The sequence below is a fragment of the Hyperoodon ampullatus genome (assembly GCF_949752795.1).
Source record: "Hyperoodon ampullatus genome assembly, chromosome: 13".
Lineage (NCBI taxonomy): Eukaryota > Metazoa > Chordata > Mammalia > Artiodactyla > Ziphiidae > Hyperoodon > Hyperoodon ampullatus.
The window spans coordinates 11,533,265-11,557,760 of NC_136926.1; the positions used below are offsets into that span (position 1 = coordinate 11,533,265).

The window sequence follows — 24,496 nt, forward strand, 5'->3', positions numbered from 1 at the left end:
AGGGGCACCCCCAGAGGAGCCAGGACAGTGCTTCTCAAGGGAGGGGACCCTGAAATGGGCAAGGACAGCGGCTCTTAGCGGCAAGGGGACCCCGAGAGGGCTTGGGACAGCAGGTGTGTTGGGGGACCCCGAGAGGGGCTGGAACAGCGACTGTGACGGGGGACCCCCTGGGGGCTGGGGACCCGGGTCTGAGCGGGGACCCGGGGGTCGTGCGGTGGAGGCGCGGCCCCGCCCCGCGTGGGTGAGGAGAGGGGGCTTGGGTCCGGGTCGCGGCGCCGGGCGAGTCGGGACAGCCGGCCGCCTCTCCCCGGGTGCACTCAGCCGAGCTTCCTAAGGGCGGAGTGGGAGACGGGGGACCGCCTGAGCCCCCGTGACTCTGTGGGTGACTCTAAGGGAAGGGGATTATGTAATGAGACATCTTCTAGGAGAACGCGCAGGCTGGAGGGTCTGGCCGAAGCGCGGGGATCTTGGAAAGGGCAGGAGCGAGGGGCTGGGGACCTCTTCTCACTGGCCCCCTGGCTTCCCGTTTGTTTCTCCGAGTTGGGCTTGGATGCCTTGAAAGTGAGGGGCTTCCTGACCTCGATAACTTCATCGGGATGTAAAAAGTTGGAGAGGGCTTCTTTAACTCACCACAAACCAAGTGGAAAGGGAAAGGGACCCTTTTGGAGATGCAGGTTTTGGATTAATTAGGCTGTTTATTTTGATAGACCCTGTCTTTTTCACTTCGGCTCAGCAGGGAGCTCAGAAACTTTTTCACGTTCGGCAGCACGTCCGTATCAGTGTTTACAATGCAGACTCAAAGGAACTATATACTAAGTTGGACTGTTTATCTTTGATGTGTTGGAAAGATAGTTGGAAGATCAAACTAAATTTTGAAAAGAGGTTTTGGAGTCGCCAAACTAACAGCACTTTCCAATTAGATTTCTAATTCTAAAAGCTACCAGGACTGAGTTTTAGACATAATTCCAGGACAAGCTAAGGATAGAGATAATTAAGCCTATTTAAACCGGACACCGTACGCGCTGGTGGGAGGCAAGTGTGTGTCTATTAAAATGCTGAAACGAATAGTGGAAAGCGATAGGGGGTGCGAATTGGGGGGCAACGTCCTACTTTGACGGATATGAAAATTAAATTAATGACCAGGCTAGTTGTTTGGAGTACTTAGAATATGTTAATACCGCCCCGACTACCTCTCGAATGTTCTCCTGAATGCACACGCTTTGTTATGGTTGCACCCAGCAGTTTTGCATTTGAATGTTTTAACCTCTTTTTCTCTGTGTGTTGCTTCTCCTCACCCCGTATCTTTGCGAAGAGCTTCTTTTTCATAGAAGCAGACTTAGAAAATGATGGTTTGGGGGAAATACTAGGGAATGTAATTACTCTATCATTTTGCAGTTATTTAGATATCTTCTTTGTTTCAGGTTTAGAATAATGTCTTATTGGAAGCCTTTGCCCATGTTCAGTAATGGGCAACTAAGAGGAAGAAAGGAATGCTGTCCTGTTTCCCAAAGACATAATGTAGAAGGCTTACAGAGAACTGCCTTTTAAATCCAAGACAAAAATTACTGAAGACATCTGACATCAGGGTGATAATAAGTAGAGGGAACGTGTCACTTGAGGATTCTTGTTTGATATTACCTGATGCAGAACAGTTTTTATATGGTTTCAGAGAGCATGGAGCTTGGTGTGGTTATGAAAATTCCACCAACTAGACGTCCTCCCCTAAGAAACAGAAGTTATGGAGGTGAGGGGAACAACAGTAAATACACAAACACAAATTTAAAATATGAGATATAAAATAAAATATATTTAAGATGTAACTTCTTTTATATTAAATTTATTTTCCAGAACTGTAGGTAGAATTTAAGTAAAAGTAAGGTCAGTTAACTCAAGAGGGTTATTTACAAGGGGCATGTATTCATTATGTAGGACGTGTAACGTAGGAAATGGTCTTTGGAAGGATTGGGAATCTCAGTAACAGTAATTCTGCAAAGTAATAGAAATGTTTAAATGTTTGAGCAGATAAGCTCTTGCATCATGCTTGTTAGCTCATTTCTGTCTGGTGCAAATGAAAAGTGTCATTGTAATAGAGTTTTTAGTGATAGGAAGGGTCTATAGTAACTATTCCCAGGGACAGGGGGTGGGGGGCTTAGGTTAGGAGGGTAGGAATTCTGTGGGAATTTATTTTCATTTGTTTCACACACTAAAACTACACTTTGAGAAGCTATTAATATGTAAATTAGTTACACCTATGCTCATTTTAACTCTTTCTTTTCCATTGAAAAATATAATCAAAAGAAGAGGTTAATAAGAAGGAGCCTTACACTTCCATATGAGCGGTTATAGCCACCGGAGAATGCAGGTTCTTTCTGGTGTAGAGTTCTTAAACCATCCTTAGTCTTAGTTTAGCAGGATGCAAGTAGTGCCCAGTAAATACAATAACCCACTTTATACTTTCTTTACCACTTGAGTCATATACAGTCAAACCATTGTAATCTCAGAGTCTACCTTGATATCCAATGTGGTTTAATGTTTAAGCCAATCTGAGTAAAAGTTCTCATTGCTGATCCGTGTTCATACTTGTTGGTTTCAGTGATATGGGAAAATGAATGAAAACTAACTATTGGTACTTTTACTTTAGAGCCTATTTATTTAGAGTTTATTTTAGAGCCATTAAAAGCATCTTTCCTTTATAGTCTTTTCTTCCAGTCTTTGTTTCTTCCCTCCCGCTAAAAAGAAAGTACACTGACAGACAGACAGAGGGAAAGCTTCCATCGAAAAGTGCTTTGTGACTGTCCTAAGAGAAGACTTCTTTTCAATCTTCAGTGAGAGATTCCCGTCAATCAGAGAGGATAGTTTTGAACTAGTAATTTTGAGTTATGGGATAATGTACAGTTTAGTTTTGTGATTATTTAATTATAACATCCATTTAATTGGTTACTTTGTCATTTGTGAGGATACATTAAAAGTTTGTTACTATTCTTTTTTGGGTTTTTTTGCGGTACGCCGGCCTCTCACTGCTGTGGACTCTCCCGCTGCGGAGCACAGGCTCCGGACACGTAGGCTCAGCGGCCATGGCTCATGGGCCCAGCCGCTCCGTGGCATGTGGGATCTTCCCGGACCGGGGCACGAACCCGTGTCCCCTGCATCAGTAGGCGGACTCTCAACCACTGCACCACCAGGGAGGCCCCTGTTACTATTCTTAAATTCAGAGTGACCTTAGTAAAAAAAAATTAATGTCTAACTAATTATGGATTAGATGTGTTGAATTTATGGGCCAAAACGTGATGTAACTCATTTACAAGCTATGGGCAACCAAGTTAAAAACAAGTATTCAGAATTTTTATGATAGGAGGAATTAAATTGATAAATTTTATCATTCCAGGTACATGTTGTTAAAGTTACCTAAATACTTTATAAGTCAACCTAATGCATTTTTTTCTGCCTGACCTGAGATTTGTTAGAGACATTGGAGTATATTTAAAGTCTTTGTAAATTATTTCTATTTTACAACAGAATGACATAGGGGTCAGTTTTTTGATTTAACACAGATCTACTCCTAACCATGGTCTACCTCACAAATACACATTTATCACCCCCAGAGTGAGTGAGAAAAGGAACATGCCTTGGAATAAACATTTTACACCTAGCAAAACCTACTCCCATGTGGCCCATGTGACTTTAGCTCCTAACCCTAGGAATTGACATGCTGGTGTCTAATGTTTGGGGCCCTTTCACCTCACCCCTGGCCTCAGTGAAAATATGGATAGCAAAATCAACCCCATATTTGTTATACTTATTATTTTAGTCAATTATCGAAGTACTCATTGGAAGACTTCAATTTTACTTCCTTCCACTATTTTTGATGGATAATGGGATAACCTTTTATTTCCAAATCAAACTAGGACTCTGTGCAGTATTTATTTTTATATGTGTCACTTTCTGTCTAATAACACTGGCTTTGGTCCATAGCAATCAAGGCTTATGACAATTCAAATACATTTTATTTACCCATTACAATAGATGGCACTAATCAAGGAAGAATGCTCTCTTAAATAAACTAATAACCTCATTAGTCTTGGGAGTAGGCACACAAAACAGAATTGGAGTTCATGGCCAATTTTCCATTCTACTGTGAACGTTAGCATTTACTTCTTGAAGGCTTTGTGTGTAAATACACAAATATTTCCCAAAACCACATAAATATAGTTTTTAGCTGATCTAGGTCAAGACTTAATAGCAGAGATACAAAATTACATTGTGCTTCACGTACCTTTATGCGTCCCTTGTCTCTTGTGAAAATTTCTCTTCTGTCATTGTATACCAGTTCCCTGTTTACATGTGTTTGTCTTTCACAAATTTGTGAGCACGTTGAGGTTAGAGATGGTCTTGATCATCTTTGCATCCCCACGCCAAGTATAGTACCAGGCACAGAGTATGAAGGATGCTCACTAGATGTGAACTGAATGAGTGAATGAATTAATAATCAGCAAATTAGTAGATTATATTTATGATCACATTTAGTTTATTTTTTTTCAGAATTTTATTTTATTTATTTTTTATACAGCAGGTTCTTATTAGTCATCAATTTTATACACATCAGTGTATACATGTCAATCCCAATTGCCCAATTCATCACACCCCCACCCCCCACCACTTTCCCCCCTTGGTGTCCATACGTTTGTTCTCTACATCTGTGTCTCAATTTCTGCCCTGCAAACTGGTTCATCTGTACCATTTTTCTAGGTTCCAAATACATGCGTTAACATACGATATTGGTTTTTCTCTTTCTGACTTCACTCTGTATGACAGTCCCTAGATCCATCCACATCTCAACAAATAACCCAATTTCGTTCCTTTTTATGGCTGAGTAATATTCCATTGTATATATGTACCACATCTTCTGTATCCATTCGTCTGTCGATGGGCATTTAGGTTGCTTCCATGACCTAGCTATTGTAAATAGTGCTGCAATGAACATTGCGGTGCATGTGTCTTTTTGAATTATGGTTTTCTCTGGGTATATGCCCAATAGTGGGCTTGCCGGATTATATGGTAATTCTATCTTTAGTTTTTTAAGGAGCCTCCATACTGTTCTCCATAGTGGCTATATCAATTTACATTCCCACCAACAGTGTAAGAGGGTTCCCTTTTCTCCACACCCTCTCCAGTATTTGTTATTTGTAGATTTTCTGATGATGCCCATTCTAACTGGTGTGAGGTGACCTCATTGTAGTTTTGATTTGCATTTCTCTAATAATTAGTGATATTGAGCAGCTTTTCATGTGCTTCTTGGCCATCTATATGTCTTCTTTGCAGAAATGTCTATTTAGCTCTTCAGCCCATTTTTGGATTGGGTTGCTTGTTTTTTTAATGTTGAGCTGCATGAGCTGTTTATATATTTTGGAGATTAATCCTTTGTCCATTGATTCATTTGCAAATATTTTCTCCCATTCTGAGGGTTGTCTTTTCGTCTTTTTTATGGTTTCCTTTGCTGTGCAAAAGCTTTGAAGTTTCATTAGGTCTCATTTGTTTCTTTTTGTTTTTATTTCCATTACTCTAGGAGGTGGATCAAAAAAGATCTTGCTGTGATTTCTGTCAAAGAGTGTCCTTCCTATGTTTTCCTCTGAGAGTTTTATACTGTCCAGTCTTACATTTAGGTCTCTAATCCATTTTGGGTTTTTTTTGTGTATGGTGTTAGGGAGTGTTCTAATTTCATTCTTTTACATGTAGCTGTCCAGTTTTCCCAGCACCACTTATTGAAGAGACTGTCTTTTCTCCACTATGTACCCTTGCCTCCTTTCTCATAGATTAGCTGACCATAGGTGCGTGGGTTTATCTCTGGGCTTTCTATCTTGTTCCATATTTCTGTTTTTGTGCCAGTACCATATTGACTTGATTACTGTAGCTTTGTAGTATAGTCTGAAGTCAGGGAGTCTGATTCCTCCAGCTCTGCTTTTTTCCCTCAAGACTGCTTTGGCTATTCGGGGTCTTTTGTTTCTCCGTACAAATTTTAAGATTTTTTGTTCTAGTTCTGTAAAAAATGCCATTGGTGGGCTTCCCTGGTGGCACAGTGGTTGAGAGTCCACCTGTCGATGCAGGGGACACGGGTTCGTGCCCCGGTCGGGGAAGATCCCACATGCCGCGGAGTGGCTGGGTCCGTGAGCCATGGCCACTGAGCCTGCGCGTCCGGAGCCTGTGCTCCACAATGGGAGAGGCCACAACAGTGAGAGGCCCACGTACCACAAAAAAAAAAAAAAAAAAAAAATGCCATTGGTAATTTGATAGGGATTGCATTGAATTTGTAGATTGCTTTGGGTAGTATAGGCGTTTTCACAATGTTGATTCTTCCAATCCAAGAATATGGTATATCTCTCCATCTGTTGGTATCATCTTTAATTTCTTTCATCAGTGTCTTGTAGTTTTCTGCATACAGGTTTTTTGTCTCCCTAGGTAGGTTTATTCCTAGGTATTTTATTCTTTTTGTTGCAATGGTAAATGGGAGTGTTTCCTTAATTTCTCTTTCAGATTTTTCATCATTAGTATATAGGAATGCAAGAGATTTTTGTGCATTAATTTTGTATCCTGCAACTTTACCAAATTCATTGATTAGCTCTAGTAGTTTTCTGGTGGCATCTTTAGGATTCTCTATGTATAGTATCACGTCATCTGTGAACAGTGACAGTTTTCCTTCTTCTTTAACGATTTGTATTCCTTTTATTTCTTTTTCTTCTCTGATTGCTGTGGCTAGAACTTCCAAAACTATGTTGAATAACAGTGGTGAGAGTGGACATCCTTGTCTTTTTCCTGATCTTAGAGGAAATGCTTTCAGTTTTTCACCATTGAGAATGAAGTTTGCTGTGGGTTTGTCATATATGGCCTTTATTATATTGAGGTAGGTTCCCTCTGTGCCCACTTTCTGGAGAGCTTTCATCATAAATGGGTGTTGAATTTTGTCAAAAGCTTTTTCTACATCTATTGAGATGATCGTATGGATTTTTTTCTTCAGTTTGTTAATAGGGTGTATCACATTGTTTGATTTGCATATATTGAAGAATCCTTGCATCCCTGGGATAAATCCCACTTGATCGTGGTGTATGATCCTTTTAATGTGTTGTTGGATTCTGTTTGCTAGTATTTTGTTGAGGATTTTTGCATCTATATTCATCAGTGATATTGGTCCGTAATTTTCTTTTTTTGTAGTCTTTGTCTGGTTTTGGTATCAGGGTGATTGTAGCCTCATAGAATGAGTTTGGAAGTGTTCCTTCCTCTGCAATTTTTTGGAAGAGTTTGAGAAGGATGGGTGTTAGCTCTTCTCTAAATGTTTGATAGAATTGACCTGGGAAGCCATCTGGTCCTGGACTTTTGTTTGTTGGAAATTTTTAATCACAGTTTCAATTTCATTACTTGTGATTGGTCTGTTCATATGTTCTATTTCTTCCTGGTTCTGTCTTGGAAGGTTATACCTTTCTAAGAATTTGTCCATTTCTTTCTGGTTGTCCATTTTATTGGCATTGTGTTGCTTGTAGTAGTCTTAGGATGCTTTGTATTTCTACAGTGTCTGTTGTAACTTCTCCTTTTTCATTTCTAATTTTATTGATTTGAGTTCTCTCCCTCTTTTTCTTGATGAGTCTGGCTAATGGTTTATCAATTTTGTTTATCTTCTCCAAGAACCAGCTTTTAGTTTTATTGATCTTTGCTATTGTTTTCTTTGTTTGTATTTCATTTATTTCTGCTCTGATCTTTGTGATTTCTTTCCTTCTGCTAACTTTGGGTTTTGTTTGTTCTTCTTTCTCTACTTCCTTTAGGTGTAAGGTTAGATTGTTTATTTGAGATTTTTCTTGTTTCTTTTTTTTTTTTTTTTTTCCAGTACGCGGGCCTCTCACTGTTGTGGCCACTTCCGTTGCGGAGCACAGGCTCCGGACGCGCAGGCTCAGCAGCCATGGCTCACGGGCCCAGCCGCTCCACAGCATGTGGGATCTTCCCGGACCGGGGCACGAACCCGTGTCCCCTGCATCGGCAGGTGGACTCTCAACCACTGCGCCACCAGGGAAGCCCTTTTCTTGTTTCTTGAGGTAGGCTTGTATAGCTATAAATTTCCCTCTTAGAACTGCTTTTGCTGCATCCCATAGGTTTTGGATTGTCGTGTTTTCATTGTCATTTGTCTCTAGGTGTTTTTTGATTTCCTCTTTGATTTCTTCAGTGATCTCTTGGTTATTTAGTAACATATTGCTTAGCCTCCATGTGTTTGTGTTTTTCACGTTTTTTCCCTGTAATTGATTTCTAATCTCATAGCGTTGTGGTCAGAAAAGATGCCTGATACGATTTCAATTTTCTTAAATTTACTGAGGCTTGATTTGTGACCCAAGATGTGATCTACCCTGGAGAATGTTCTGTGCGCACTTGAGAAGAAAGTGTAATCTGCTGTTTTTGGATGGAATGTCCTATAAATATCAATTAAATCTATCTGGTCTGTTGTGTCATTTAAAGCTTCTGTTTCCTTATTTATTTTCATGTTGGATGATCTGTCCACTGGTGTAAGTGAGGTGTTAAAGTCCCCCACTATTATTGTGTTATTGTTGATTTCCTCTTTTATAGCTGTTAGCAGTTGCCTTATGTATTGAGGTGCTCCTATGTTGGGTGCATATATATTTATAATTGTTATATCTTCTTCTTGGATTGATCCCTTGATCATTATGTAGTGTCCTTCCCTGTCTCTTGTAACATTCTTTATTTTGAAGTCTATTTTATGTGATATGAGTATTGCTACTCCAGCTTTCTTTTGATTTCCATTTGCATGGGATATCTTTTTCCATCCCCTCACTTTCATTCTGTATGTGTCCCTAGGTCTGAAGTGGGTCTCTTGTAGACAGCATATATATGGGTCTTCTTTTTGTATCCATTCCGCAAGCCTGTGTCTTTTGGTTGGAGCATTTAATCCATTCACGTTTAAGGTAATTATCGATATGTATGTTCCTATTACCATTTTCTTAATTGTTTTGGGTCTGTTTTTGTAGGTCCTTTTCTTCTCTTGTGTTTCCTACTTAGAGAAGTTCCTTTAGCATTTGTGGTAGAGCTGGTTTGGTGGTGCTGAATTCTCTTAGCTTTTGCTTGTCTGTAAAGCTTTTGATTTCTCCATCGAATCTGAATGAGATTCTTGCCGGTAGAGTAATCTTGGTTGTAGCTTCTTCCCTTTCATCACTTTAAGTATATCATGCCACTCCCTTCTGGCTTGTAGAGTTTCTATTGAGAAATCAACTGTTAACCTTATGGGAGTTCCCTTGCATGTTATTTGTCGATTTTCCCTTGCTGCTTTCAATAATTTTTCTTTGTCTTTAACTTTTGCCAATTTTATTATTATGTTTCCGGACGTGTTTCTCCTTGGGTTTATCCTTTATGGGACTCTCTGAGCTTCCTGGACTTGGATGGCTATTTCCTTTCCCATGTTAGGGAAGTTTTCGACTATAATCCCTTCAAATATTTTCTCGGGTCCTTTCTCTCTCTCTTCTCCTTCTGCGACCCCTATAATGCGAATGGTGTTGCGTTTAATGTTGTCCCAGAGGTCTCTTAGGCTGTCTTCATTTCTTTTCATTCTTTTTTCTTTAGTCTGTTCTGCAGCAGTGAATTCCACCATTGTGTCTTCCAGGTCACTTATCCGTTCTTTTGCCTCAGTTATTCTGCTGTTGATTCCTTCTAGTGTAGTTTTCATTTCAGTTATTGTATTGTTCATCTCTGTTTCTTTGTCCTTTAATTCTTCTAGGTCTTTGTTAAACATTTCTTGCATCTTCTTGATCTTTGCCTCCATTATTCTTCCGAGGTCCTGGATCATCTTCACTATCATTATTCTGAATTCTTTTTCTCGAAGGTTGCCTATCTCCACTTCATTTAGTCGTTTTTCTGGGGTTTTATCTTGTTCCTTCATCTGTTACATAGCCTTCTGCCTTTTCATCTTGTCTATCTTTCTGTGAATGTGGTTTTTGTTCCACAGGCTGCAGGATTGTAGTTCTTCTTGCTTCTGCTGTCTGCCCTCTGGTGGATGAGGCTATCTAAGAGGCTTGTGCAAGTTTCCTGATGGGAGGCACTGGTGGTGGGTAGAGCTGGGTGTTGCTCTGGTGGGCAGAGCTCAGTAAAACTTTAATCCACTTGACTGATGATGGGTGGGGCTTGGTTCCCTCCCTGTTGGTTGTTTGGCCTGAGTCAACCCAACACTGCTGCCTACCCGGGGTCTTTGGTGACGCTAATGGCGGATTCTTGGAGGGCTCACGCCAAGGAGTACTTCTGAGAACTTCTGCTGCCAGTGTCTTTGTCCTCAGGGTGAGCCACAGCCACCCCCCACCTCTGCAGGAGACCCTCCAACACTAGCAGGTAGGTCTGGTTCAGTCTCTCATGGGGTCACTGCTCCTTCCCCTGGGTCCCAATGTGCACACTACTTTGTGTGTGCCCTCCAAGAGTGGAATCTCTGTTTCCCCCAGTCCTGTCAGAGTACTGCAATCAAATCCCGCTAGCCTTCAAAGTCTGATTCTCTAGGAATTCCTCCTCCCATTGCCAGACCCCCAGGTTGGGAAACCTGACATGGGGCTCAGAACCTTCACTCCAGTGGGTGGGCTTCTGTGGTATAAATGTTCTCCAGTTTGTGAGTCACCCACCCAGCAGTTATGGGATTTTATTTTATTGTGATTGCGCCCCTCCTACTGTCTCATTGTAGCTTCTCCTTTGTCTTTGGATGTGGGGTATCTTTTTTGGTGAGTTCAAGTGTCTTCCTGTCGATGATTGTTCAGCAGTTAGTTGTGATTCTGGTGCTCTCGCAAGAGGGAGTGAGAGCACGTCCTTCTACTCCGCCATCTTGGTTCAGGCTCTCCACACTTAGTTTCTTATCCTCACTGAGGGCTTTTAGTACATCAGAAGGATGTTAAAAGAGTGATTCTGGGGCTCTCCTGGTGGCGCAGTGGTTGAGAGTCCGCCTACCGATGCAGGGGACAGAGGTTCGTGCCCCGGTCCGGGAAGATCCCACATGCCGCGGATTGGCTAGGCCCATGAGCCATGGCCGCTGGGCCTGCACATCCAGAGCCTGTGCTCCGCAACGGGAGAGGCCACAACAATGAGAGGCCCGCGTACCGCAAAAAAAAAAAAAAAAAAAGAGTGATTCTGTTGGAACACAAGAAAGAATGTTAACATTATTTATCTGCCATGTAAGAAACAGCATGATACTGTGCATCGGAAAGAGAAAGGGCCTCAGACTCAGAGAGACCTAGGCACCTATTTTCGCTTTGTCACTATGCCAGCTGGCTTACCCTTGTTAAGTTACTTAAGTCTTTAAAGCTCTCAATTCTCTCATCTATCAAATAAGAATACAGAACTCACAAGATTCTTATAAGGAATAAATGAAGCAATTTATGTAAAGCACCAAATGCAGTGATAAATGCATAGGAAGTGTTTAACAAATGGTAACTGCGTATTATTTTAATCACTTGAAACAATTTTTTAGTGCTGTTTTTTGCTCTACCCTCAGTATCTAATCATTTGCTGAATTCTACAGCTCCTGGCTCCAAAAAGAATAATTAAGAGATTCATACATAGGGAAACTGAGACTCAGTTAGGGTGAGTGACTTCCCAAGGCCATACAGACAGTGACAAACTTGACTGTGGCCTAGATCTGTTTTTTCAACTGAAGACATTTTTTACTTTATACCTCTTAAAGGTCCAAGAAAGAGCTAATGAGAGTCCTAATAATGGGCTAGGGAAGGACTGTGACAAATTTCCAGCCTCCTTCTCTTTTTCGTCCTTCCTATATACACTGTTGCTTTCCTATTTCCCCCTAAAGTACAGCTCTGATTTTGTCACTCCTATGTTCAAAACCTTTAATACCCCCTTGGCCTACTAAATTCGGTACAGATTTATCCGCCTGTTTGGGGGCTTTGGGATTCCTATAGCCCCATAATCCATCTATACCTGTATCTATATATCTATGTCCATCTCCTGTGCCCCGGCCAGAACAGCCTGCTTACAGCCAACCACTTACTGATTTGCCACCTTCAGGCGTTTGTTCCTGCCGTTTCTTTTCCCTAGAGTGCCTTTTCTGTTCTTTATACTTCAGACATTTTTTTTTTTTTTTTTGGCTGTGCTGCGTGGCTCACATGATCTTAGTTCCCTAACCAGGGGTGGAACCCAGGCCCCGGCAGTGAGAGCACCAAGTCCTAACCACTGGACTGCCAGGGAATTCCCCAGACCTACTTTTAATGCCATCTTTTCTTGGGCCCTTCTCTGATCATCTTTCTTGCTACTCTCTCCTTTAAATTCCCTAAGTACTTGCTTTGTGCATTTTCTTATTACACTAATATTCTCTGTGATCATACATTATAGGGTTTGTATTTGTCTGATTCTTCCTAAATGTCCATCTTCTTGATTTTAAAAGGACGGTGTCTTACACACCTAACCAAGCGTCTTGTAACTAGTATCTGTTCAATAAATATTTGTCGAATTGCGTTAAATTTAAACACTTGTTTTAGGTTCAAAAATAATGTTTAAATATAATTATTGCTACCAGTGAAGATAATGGGTAATTCTTAAGTGAAGAACTTACTTCTGACCCTGACAGTTGGTAAATTGATGCCACTGGTAGCAAGTATTTGGAAACTTGTATGTCCACATTCAGCATGATAATATTCCCCGAAGTGACCTTTGACTCTGAGTGTTGGGGATTTGTTGTTTTGTTTCCTTAAGTGATGTTTTTATCTGTAAGGAATGGGTTCCAACTTCAGGTCTTTGGACGTCTGTTTACCTTCCTCTAGGTATTAGGAACAAATGAAATAAGATTTTCTTTCATTTGCAACAGAACGTGGTGTTCAGTTGAGTCAGAGATGGAGGCTGGGAGAGCTCTATTACCGTGGTCTTCCAAAGGGCAGTTCCTTACTTTGTGACACAAGCAACTTGCAACTGTGAACAAATAAGCTTATTGTTATCCTTATCTTTCATATTGTATTCTTCTCCATATTGGGGAGAGGACACCATTCTGACACACTGGATATTTTATTTATATCTTCGTTTGTCTTAAATCCCTACACTAGAATTTAGACTCCATGAAAGCAGAGATTTTTTTTATTCATTGCTGTCTCCCCAACTCATAAAACAGTGCCTACCTAGCATGTAGTAGCTGCTCAATAGAGATTTATTGACTGACTAAATAGATGAATTTGGCTCTGGGAATTCCTCCAATTTGTTGGCTAAAAAGAAGTTTTCGTTATTTGAAACATGGGAAGTAAAATCCTAAGGAAGTAAAGTATGTCTGGGAAGAGTAGAGTTTATCTGTATATTTTATTCTCTGGTCTTTACTTTTTTTTTTTTTTTTTGAACAGCCTTGAATTTAGTGTATTTTTGTTTTATTGAATACAAATAAAAGCCATTCCTACCACGACATCATACATCCAAGATGACTGTGTCCCAGTCTGGCTACAGTCTAAGAAAGCTATGTTCATTGTAATAAAATCTAATGGAAGCTGCTAAAATGGCCCTTAGGCAGTAAAGGCTTGTAAGACCAAAATTATAACAAAATTCAGTACAGGGGTATTATCCCATTAAAAGCACTTCACTTATTTTTCTTATATGCTGACATTAACCCTGAAAATTGGTCAAATCAAGCTCCTGATGTTAATTTGAGGTTATCAGATTTCTGCATGTACAAGTAATTGGGTTTGAAATGTGTTTTAAGCTTCAATTAAAAGAACTTAGTGGGCTTCCCTGGTGGCGCAGTGGTTAAGAGTCTGCCTGTCGATGCAGGGGACGCGGGTTCGTGCCTCGGTCTGGGAAGATCCCACATGCTGCGGAGCGGCTGGGCCCGTGAGCCATGGCTGCTGAGCCTCCGCGTCCAGAGCCTGTGCTCCGCAACCGGAGAGGCCACAACAGTGAGAGGCCCGCGTACTGCCCCCCGAAAAAAAAAGCTTAGTCATTGGTGACTCATGGTGAGAAGTTTTTCCTTTTCCCTGCTGGAACATATGCCGCTGCCTCCAACCTGGCCTTTCGCAAACATTGAAAACATAAAGAATTCTGTTTTTATGTACTAGGTTCTGGAAAAATTCTTTTAACTTCAAGGTAGCATGGCCTTAATTACAGTGCGTTTTAGTAATAAGCACTACAATCGACCTTCCAAATTTCCATACAAATTTCTTTAGTCTCTGCCTTTATGGAAGTTTTCTCATTACATATGAAATAGTCAAAAGTCTACTACATGGTGTATGAATGACCACAGGGACTTTGTTTTGATCATTACTGTGTTCCTAGAGCTTAGAACAGAGCTCTGCACAGAGAAAGCAATTAATACATATTTGTTGAGTGAAGTCACATACCTTCCTAATAACAGTGCATCTTAGAAAAATCATGAAAGTATTGAAATAAATTTTCTCCAGCCCTTTTGAATTAGGTAATTACCAATTCACAGTCAACCTAGTTTGGGAGGCTCTTGGTGTTAGCCCAAGGTAGTTCTGCCCTAATAGTTCTCAGCATTGATTGTGCCAACCTGAAATCTCCTTCAGTGGTTCAGTTACCAAAGGAAGGCTGAATCGGCAACACCCATAGGCAGTTGCACCTGTGGGAACCGATGGGCGTCATAACAGGAAATACTTCAACTTGCAATACCGATAGTAATGAACAGCGCCCAGGTCCCGCTGTTTTTATCTGCAGTTCCTTTTTTTAGGATTGTACAAGGTTTTCTTGGAGTTGTTTTCTGTTTTTTTAATATAAGTTTAGAAGAGAATTAACTTTAAATGTGAAAATTAAAATGTGAAAGGTTACTGGCGTTTTCTTCATTATCAAGGAATTGGTAAGGTGTCCTCCTTTAAGTAAGTTCTTTCTTTACCTTCTATTGTTGTGTCCCCTGAAACCTCACTCTGGCACACAGGAAAGGGGGAGATGCAGGGTACGTAAATGTGCAATAACTAAAACTTAAGCTGATATTATCCATAATAACAGCTAGTTCTGATATTTACATGATACCATAACGGTAGGCACTGATAGAATTTGGTAAATTTAACTGTAAGATTTGTTTAGCTTGAGCCAGTTTTCCTCTGTTTTAGGGACTGAAGGAAAAGAATCAGGAAAAGTTTTTAGAAAGTTCTTTACAAAATGTCGAAATGTAAAGCTGTATAAAATGCTGTTGGCGTTAACTGTCTGACGAGGAAGTATTCTCTGTAAGCCTCATTTATAAAACTGTGTCTATAATAACTTCCTTTCTCAGGATGAAGGTGCTGATAGCATGGTCTTGTTCTTATGACTTAAGTGTAGTTCAGTTTTATCTTTCCTAAGTGAATAAGAGGCAGCCTTTTAAAGAAAGCCATCTCCAGGGCAATTTTAACTGATTGCTGTAGCTAAAGAATTTTTAAAGTCTTTAGTATGTTGGATTGGGAATGTAGGACGGGCATTTGAGAAGATCTACTGAGAGTAAGCTTGGTGTTTTGTTTTACATTTAATGTTTTATTATAAATATGGTTTCTGTCTAAACATAGCTAATAAACTCTGTTGAGTTTCATGTGAATATTTATGGCCTTAGCTCAAAGTCCAGCTGAGAGTAATCAACCTCAAAAGTCACTGGATTCATATGCTCTATTTATTTTAATTTGTAGTTTGATATTCTACAAATAAATATTAGTGGGAATTTTTTTCCAAGTGTTTGATTTTTCCTTACTCCTAGGTAAGTAAGGTAAATACTGAGCCACAAATAAAACATCAAAATCTTGCCAGAAGAGTCTTTTAAACAAAAATTTTAAATATATTTAAGGACATCTTTATTAAATGGATGCAGTTTATGCTAATGAATGATATTATTACTATAAGACAGTATTTCAAAATTAAGCTACCCAAAATGGCACACTATTCATCCTGGAGATCTTAAAAAATAACAAGGCCACTTCCTATTTTTCTTCTTTTACAGAAAGGGATAAAGGGAAAGCAGAAGAGTTTCTTTTGTTTTTTTTGTTTGTTTTTAATGAAAAGTCAGAAGATTTGATCACATTTACTTTGTTTTGTAATTTTTTTCTTTGTTTAGTATGTAAGGGTAGTTACTTATTAAAGTACAAAAATAAAATATCTTAAAATATCTTAGGCATGAGGTAATAATTTGTGGGACTCTAGTCCGTGAAGTGAAATCAGATGAAGTAGGCAAGTAGATAAAATTTTTAATATCGTAGTTTGTATGTCAGAAAATTCACACAAAATATTTTATAAACCAGGAAAGCTACCTTAATAGTTTTTTTCCCAAATTTACTAGGCTCTTGGAACAAGGTTTAAATGAAATGTGTATAACTCTGACTTCTAAACTCCTAGTATTTTATATGTTAGATGTGTAAATTAAAGTCTTACAATTGTACATAGGATACATTTTCATTCAAGAAGCATTGCAGTGGGGCCTCCCTGGTGGCGCAGTGGTTGAGAGTCCGCCTGCCGATGCAGGGGATACGGGTTCGTGCCCCGGTCTGGGAGGATCCCATATGCCGCGGAGCGGCTGGGCCCGTGAGCCATGGCTGCTGAGCCTGCGCATCCGGAGCCTGTGCTCCGCAACGGGAGAGGCCACAACAGTGAGAGGCCCGCGTACCACAAAAAAAAAAAAAAAAAAAAAAGAAGCATTGCAGTGGATATTACTGATTTGGGGGCGCAATTCTATCTTACATATAAAAAAGGAAATTAAAACCTTCAAAGAATCTTTGAAATATGGTCATATAGCATGATTTTTTTCCTTAAGATTTATGAATGTTAAAGACCTAAAAGTACAAATTAGGTAAATTTCAGTATTCATAGATAAGGAGGACTTTTATGATTGTCTGAGCATTATATTAGCACTCCAGAAGTATCCCAGTCAGAGTTTGCATGGGGGTGGGGCAGAGGAAGTTGCTGCGGCTTCACAGTAGTGACAGGTTATTGCAGATTGTGTGGCTGCCTGCCAAAACACCACTAGTTGGAGGGAAAAGTGGTAGTTACTAATTGCATCCTATTAATTTGTACATGTTTATTTAACCAGTTATAACTGTTTGCTGGTTTCATACACAGATGACAAGTTTTAAGCTTCTCAATTACTTGACATGTGCTAAATCTTCTTGAGTTTACCATGGTCATATCCGTTATCTGCAGTCTGCAGAGATCCCACTGACTCTTTTGTGAAAGACCATGTGTTAGCAGAAAAAAAGCAAGGGGTGAGGGGAAACAGAACTTGAAACCGTAACTGCTTTACTCTCTAGTGAAGAGTGTTGCGGAGTTAAAATGTAAAGTGTCCAGTCATATTTAGACAATTTCTATAAAAATTATTAAAAGTAATCATCTCTTGTGAAGGAGTTCACAGTTCTCAATTGTTCTAGTTCAGCTTGAAATTGAGATTCTTACTGTTGCAACATAAAAGGAAGCTTTGTGGAGGAAATATAACATCTCTGCCCAGATGCATAAGGAGGAAAGTTATTTTTAAGAGTGTTTTCTTATGAATATATGTTATTCATAAGAGAAGTATTTTAGGAAGCTAGTTTCAATTTCAGGGTCATTGGTAGGAGTTATGTAGGTTGCTCAGGTCACTGGAATTCTATCAAGAAAATACTTTTTTTTTTTGTTTTTTGGCCGCACCACAGAGCTTGGGGGATCTTAGTTCACTGACCAGGGATTGAACCCACGGCCTTGGCAGGGAAAGCATGGAGTCGTAACCACTGGACCACCAGGGAATAACCAGAAAACACTTTTTTAAAGCATTCTGATGTCACTAATCAGCCTAATTCGTCTTGGCCTGGCTGATCTAAGTAACTTTTTTTTTTAATGTGAATCAAATTAAGATGTTGAGGTCCTGTCAATACCATGAAACAGTCATGTAATATGTGTCCTACTACAAGAGGAGACAGTTCCCTCCCATGTCATAGCAGTGTTCCACTCTTCTTCAGAAATAGAGTGCAGTGTCTTCAGTATAAGGAAAGGTGAGAAACGAGTCAGGGAATCTGTCCATTTGTGTCACTGATGCTTCCTCCCAAACCCTTTTACACAGTGAACAGCATGCCCTGGTTCCTTATCTCTCACTTTTGGTTTCGCTCACATATATTTGGGGTTGGCAGTATAATCTAACGATTCACAAGAGCGTGTCAGATGCACACATCTGCCACTTACTAGCTCACTAGCTTTGTGACCTTGTACAAATCCCTTAACTCCCAAAGCCTCAGTTTCTTCAGCTGTAAAATGGGCATAATCATAGTACCTACCTCACAAGATTGCCGTGAGGGTTAAATGAGACTGTGTACGAAAAGCACAAGTTTGGTCACACATGGTAAAGGAAGAGCTCAGTGAGTGATAGTAAATAGGGTTATTTTTGCTATTTGGGGACATTTCAAGTCTTGTTCACAGCTCTACTAGCAAATGATCATGAGAAGAGATATAAAACAATGCATGCAATCATGTACACATAGTAGGGTCAGCGTTGCAATAATAGAATTTGAAAGGACCGTGGGAGCATGTGAATGAAATCTATAAATCTTCTTTATGCCATTTCTGTGCTTACTACTCATTCTAAGGGGATAGTGGAAGCGGGGAGGAGATGACTGTAGACTTAAATATTTAGTCAAAAAAATGAGTCTGCTAAATTTAGCATTAGTAACGTTTTTCTCCTTGTTTTTCACTTCAGAGAATTTCTTCCCAATTTGATAGCACAACTCAGGAAAGCAGCATGGCAAAGTGTTGATTTCTTAATTCATTTTCTCAAGGGTTGGTTTTCTTCTGACTGGATCACTACCAGATGAAGTCAGGATTGTGTTTCAAGATTTTAGATCAGCTAAAAAAAACTAGTTGGGTTTTTTGGGGGTGGGTTGGGTTTTTTTTTTGTTTTGTTTTTTTGGGGTTTTTTGGCAGAGGGGGACTAGGACCAGACCGTAAAGAATACACACTTGAGTATAGAGAAGAATGTTTTTCTCTTTTTACCATGTTAGTCTTTGGGGGCTCATATCCTGTAATGGGTTAATTAACTTTGTATTGAAAAAAGTATTGAAAAAACAACTAATTTTTACCTAAGCGGATTTTCATGGGGCTGTGTTAGCAAAGCAGTTGTGAAATTTGGGGGGCACCTGCAGTAAATTTACTAAACAAAACAATGAAACTACTTAATAGGGTACTTGAAAAGCATTTAGGCCTTGTGAATGTATTTCTAGCGTTTGGAATGTCCAGGTCTTAATCTGTGGTATGACCCCTTTACCTGGTAGCCAGTCCCTGGATTAGTCTATGCCTCTTCCTTGTTTCTGGTACCCCCTAATTTTACAGTCTCAAGGCCCATCACATTGCCATTAAGATACACTCTATCTGTGTACACCTATCCCACTCAGACCCCTATCCCCTCATTCCTGGATTGCCTTCCATCACTTCCGTCTGTTTTTTCCAACTTTTCCTGATTAACCTTCTTTAAATGCTACTACTTTGAGCACGGCTCTCCCCTTATCCGAAAGATTCATTGGTTCCCTGTTTTCCACCACATTAAATCTAACCTCTTTTGCCGGACTTTTGACGCCCTTTCTAATCTGTCCCACACTGCTTATCCAGCTTCATTTCCTATGTTCCTTGGCCCATTCTTTCTGCTCTGTTGAAGTCAGTCTGTCTCTCAAACACTGTACTGATTCAAGTCTGTGCCTCTGGTACTATTTACTTCACTCAAAAAGCCCTCCTCCCTTCTCTCTGCCTATTTAGATTTTACCTTTTCTTCAAAACCCTGTGTAAAGTTTACTTTCTATTTGCTTTTCCTAACTTTTCCTATTTCAGCTCTTACTGTTTTGCTGCAAACTCCCAGGTGATTTTATTTTTAATTGAAGTATAGATGATTTACAATGTTGTGTTAGTTTCAGGTGTACAGCAAAGTGATTCAGTTATACATACATATATATCTATTTTTTTAAAGATTTTTTTCCCTCATAGGTTATTACAAAATACTGAGTATAGTTCCCTGTGCTATACAGTAGGTCCTTGTTGGTTATCTATTTTATATATAGTCGTGTGTATCTGTTAATCCCAAACTCCTAATTTATCCCTCTCTGCCCCCTTTCCCCTTTGGTAACAATGAATTTGTTTTCTACCTCTGGGGGTCTATTTCTGCTTTGTATATAAGTTCATTTGTATCTTTTTTTTTTTTTAGGTTCCACATATAAGTGATATCATATGATATGTGTCTTTCCCAGGTGATTTTGTTTTTTGGCTGCGTTGGGTCTTTGTTGCTGCACGAGGGCTTTCTTCTAGTTGCGGTGAGCAGGGGCTGCCCTTCTTTGAGGGGCATGCACTCCTCATTGCGGTGGCTTCTCTTGTTGCGGAGCACGGGCTTTAGGAGCGCCGGCTTCAACAGTTGTGGCATTTGGGCTCAGTAGTTGTGGCTCGCGGGCTCTAGAGCACAGGCTTAGTAGTTGCAGTGCACGGGCTTAGTTGCTCCTCAGCATGTGGGATCTTCCCAGACCAGGGCTCGAACCCATGTTCCCTGCATTGGCAGGCGGATTCTTAACCATCGTGCCACCAGAGAAGCCCTCCCAGGTGATTTTTATATTAGCAATTCAGTGAATGAAAATGTGCATAGCATTTTATATCATCCATTGTCTTTTCTTCACTAATGATGTAAACATTTTGAGTACAAGGACCATATTTTACAGTTAAATCTTTCACTGTTCCTAGCATAATGCTGAGATACCTGACTGTGATTTGAAGGAAAAGAAAACAAAGTAGTAAATCTATTTCAGCATACTTGCCTATAAGTAAAGTCAGCATTCCTAGTGATATTGAAGGGACCTGAATATTTTTCCAGTTTGGGTCAGGTCTGTCACCTCATTTATAGAAATATGCAAGGCAAATGAAGACAGTTTTGTAACTGGTTATAGTTTGACATGTTTGCATTTCTTTATGAGAAACTATGTATATATATGTATATATATATTTGTGTGTGTGTGTATCTATCTATATGATTTTGTTTTCTTTCTTAAAATGATACAGCTAGCCTCACTTGAAGAGATTTAGTTCTGATATTAACAACCTTCCATCCTTTAGACAATAACAATAGATTAAATGTGAGCAATACATTTTGTATCGACAAGAAGTATTCTTACCCAGTTCTTTAGGTAAACTAAGTATAATTAAGTGTCTACTGTGTATAACCTAGGCTCTGCGAAGGGATACTGAAATTAATTACTTATTGATTCCTGCCCTCACAAAACTATTAGGGAATTCTACTAAGGAAGACAAACCATATACTCAGAAGCGTAAATATAAGAATACTTGTTACTTCAGTTAAATGTCTGTTGCTTTAATTCTCAGTCACTCTCCTGTCTTTCGAATAGTACTTGCCTTCCTTTGTATTGATGCCAAAGAGCATATAGGACGCCCAAATGAAAACTTTTTGTTGTGTTTTCCCCTTTATTTTTTTCCAGTTTTATTGAGGTATAATTGACATATAACAGTGTATTAGTCCAAAGTATACAGTGTAATGATTTGATATATGTATATATTGTGAAATGACTACCACAGTAAATTTAGTTAACATCAATCAAGGGATATAATGTACAATATGATAAATATAATTAACACTGCTGTGTGTTATATATGAAAGTTGCTAAGAGAGTAAATCCTAAGAGTTATCATCATATGCACACAATCTATCCCCTTACATAGTTATACTTTTTTTTCCTTGTGAGAGAGATTTTAAGATTTTAAGATTTACTCTTCTAGCAACTTTCAAATACAATACAGGATTGTTAACTATAATCACCATGCTGTACATTGCCTCTCCAGAACTTACCTGCCTTATAACTGTAAGTTTTTACCTTTTGACCACCTTCACCCATTTTCTCCACCTGCTACCCCCTGCCTCTGGCAACCACCAATCTCTTCCCTGTGTCTGTGAATTTTTTTTTTTTAGACTCCATGTATAAGTGAGATCATACTGTATTTATTTTCTCTGTCTGACTTATTTCCCTTAGCATAATGTCCTCAAGGTCCATCCATGTTGCAAATGGCAAGATTTCCTCCTTTTTCACAGCTGAATAAAACTGTATCTTACACACACACACACACACACACACACACACTTAACCACATTTTCTTTATCCATTCATCTTTTGATAGACACTTAGACTGTTGCCATGTCTTGGCTATAGTAAATAACACTGCAGTGAACACAGGATGCAAGTATCTTTTCGAGATCGTGATTTCATTTCCTTTGGATATACACCCAGAAGTAGAATTGCTGGATCATTTGGTAGTTCTGTCTATAAATTTTGAGGAACTTCCATACCATTTTCCATAGTGGCTGCATCAATTTACATTCCTACTTTTTTAAAATTAATTAATAGATTGATTGATTTTTTGGCTGCGTTAGGTCTTCGTTGCTGTGCACCGGCTTTCTCTAGTTGTGGCGAGCGGGGACTACTCTTAGTCGTGAGGTGGCTCACGGGCTTAGTTGCTCCGCGGCATGTGGGATCTTCCCAGACCAGGGATCGAACCTGTGTCCCCTGCATTGGCAGGCGGATTCTTAACCACTGCGCCACCAGGGAGGTTCCCCTACTTTTTAAAAAAATATGTGCCTTCCTTTGTATTGATGCCAAAGAGCAGATAGGACACCCAAATGAGAACTTTTAAAATACAAAATGTTTTATATATGTAAAAGTATGGATATTTGGAAATGTCTAGTTAATGCTTTGGATTTTGTGTTGATGCTTGGTTGTAGATACAGCCAGTAATAACATACTCTTTATTCATTTGTTTATTCAGTAAATATTTACTGAGTATCTATTTGTGTCAGACCTTATACTAGTGCTGAATAGGACTATGTCTTTTCTTTAACTAATAAGCAAAAAATTAAACTATTTGGCTAACGCAATGCTGTAAAGATCTATGTGATGCTAGAAAAACAATAGGAAGGGCACTGAATCATCCCCTATCCTGATTACCTGATCTAGTGTCCAAAATATCTATTCTTTATTCCTGGTTATGCTTCAGATTTGTCTCATAAACTTAGACGCGTCATTTAAGCCTGTTACTCCACAAAATGGAAATAATAATAACAACTGCTGATTATTGAATGCTTGCTAGGTACCAGATGTTGCAATATGTGCCTTATATAACAAGTATCTCAATGAATCTTGTAAATCCTATTACTGGGTAGGTCTCTATCTCTCACACACGCACACGCACATGCACACGCACACTTTACAGTACATTGACAGTCAGAGAAGTTATGTTTTTGCTCAAGGTCAGTGGAAGAACCTAGACTGAAACTCAGTTCTGTGCTTTTGTTTGTAACTGTCATTTCATGCTACTTTTCACTGTGAAAATTAGAATTAAATACGTCTGTGACATACTGTACTACTGGTGCCCACAGATTAATTGCTACAAATTCAGGATGCTTTTCATCTATGACAATAAAAGCTGGTTAGATAATGTGCCAGTGATCAAAAGTTGAAATCATGGACTGGTCAGTACAGTTTAGGATTTTTAAAAATTATTTTAGGGGCTTCCCTGGTGGTGCAGTGGTTGAGAGTCTGCCTGCCGATGCAGGGGACACGGGTTCGTGCCCTGGTCTGGGAAGCTCCCACATGCCACGGAGCGGCTGGGCCTGTGAGCCATGGCCGCTGAGCCTGCGCGTCCGGAGCCTGTGCTCCACAACGGGAGAGGCCACAACAGTGAGAGGCCCACGTACCACAAAAAAAAACCAAAAAAATTATTTTAAATATACAAAATAACAATAAGGTTTTTCATTTGTGAAGGACTTTAGAGTTTATGAATGATTTCACCTTATTTCATGAGTCTCACAATTTTGTGAGTCATTAATTGTTCTCACTTTATAGATGAGACTGTTGAGGCTCAGAAAAGTTAAGTAATGCCCTTAAGATCACACAGCTGGTTAGCACAGAAATAACTTAAACCTAGATTTCCTGATTCAAAGGTGAGACTTCTTTTCCATTATACCACAAATCCAAATCAAGTTATTCAGGAGACCAAACTCACAACTATTTTTTTCTTTTTTCTAGTTAAGCTAAAATTCACATAACATAAAATCCATCATTTTAAAGTGTACAGTTCAGGTTTTTAGTGTATTCACAATGTTGTGCAACCATCACTACTGTCTAATTCCAGAACATTTTCATCACCCCAAAAAAAGAAACCCTGTACCTGTTAGCAGTTACTCTCAATTACCTCCATCCCTTGGCAACCACTAACTTACTTTCTGTCTCTGTGGGTTTGCCAGTTCTGGGTATTTCATATAAATGGAATCATACAATATATGGCCATTTGTGCCTGGCTTCTCCACTTAGCGTAATGTTTTCAAGGGTCATCCATGTTGTAGCGTATATCAGTACTTATTCCTTTTTATGGCTTAATTCTACTCCATTGTGTGGGTATTCCACGTTTTGTTTATCCGTTCTTCAGTTGATGGACATTTGAATTGTTTCCACTATTATGAATAATGCTGCTGTGAACATTCATGTACAAATTTTTGTGTGAACATATGTTTTCAATTCTTTTGGATATA

General features: G+C 39.4%; 1 protein-coding gene across 1 annotated transcript in view; it reads left to right on the top strand.

The window, feature by feature from the left end:
• The window catches only part of TAOK3 (TAO kinase 3), a 189,068-nt gene that overhangs the window by 488 nt on the left and 164,084 nt on the right, over positions 1 to 24,496 (top strand). The window lies entirely within an intron of this gene.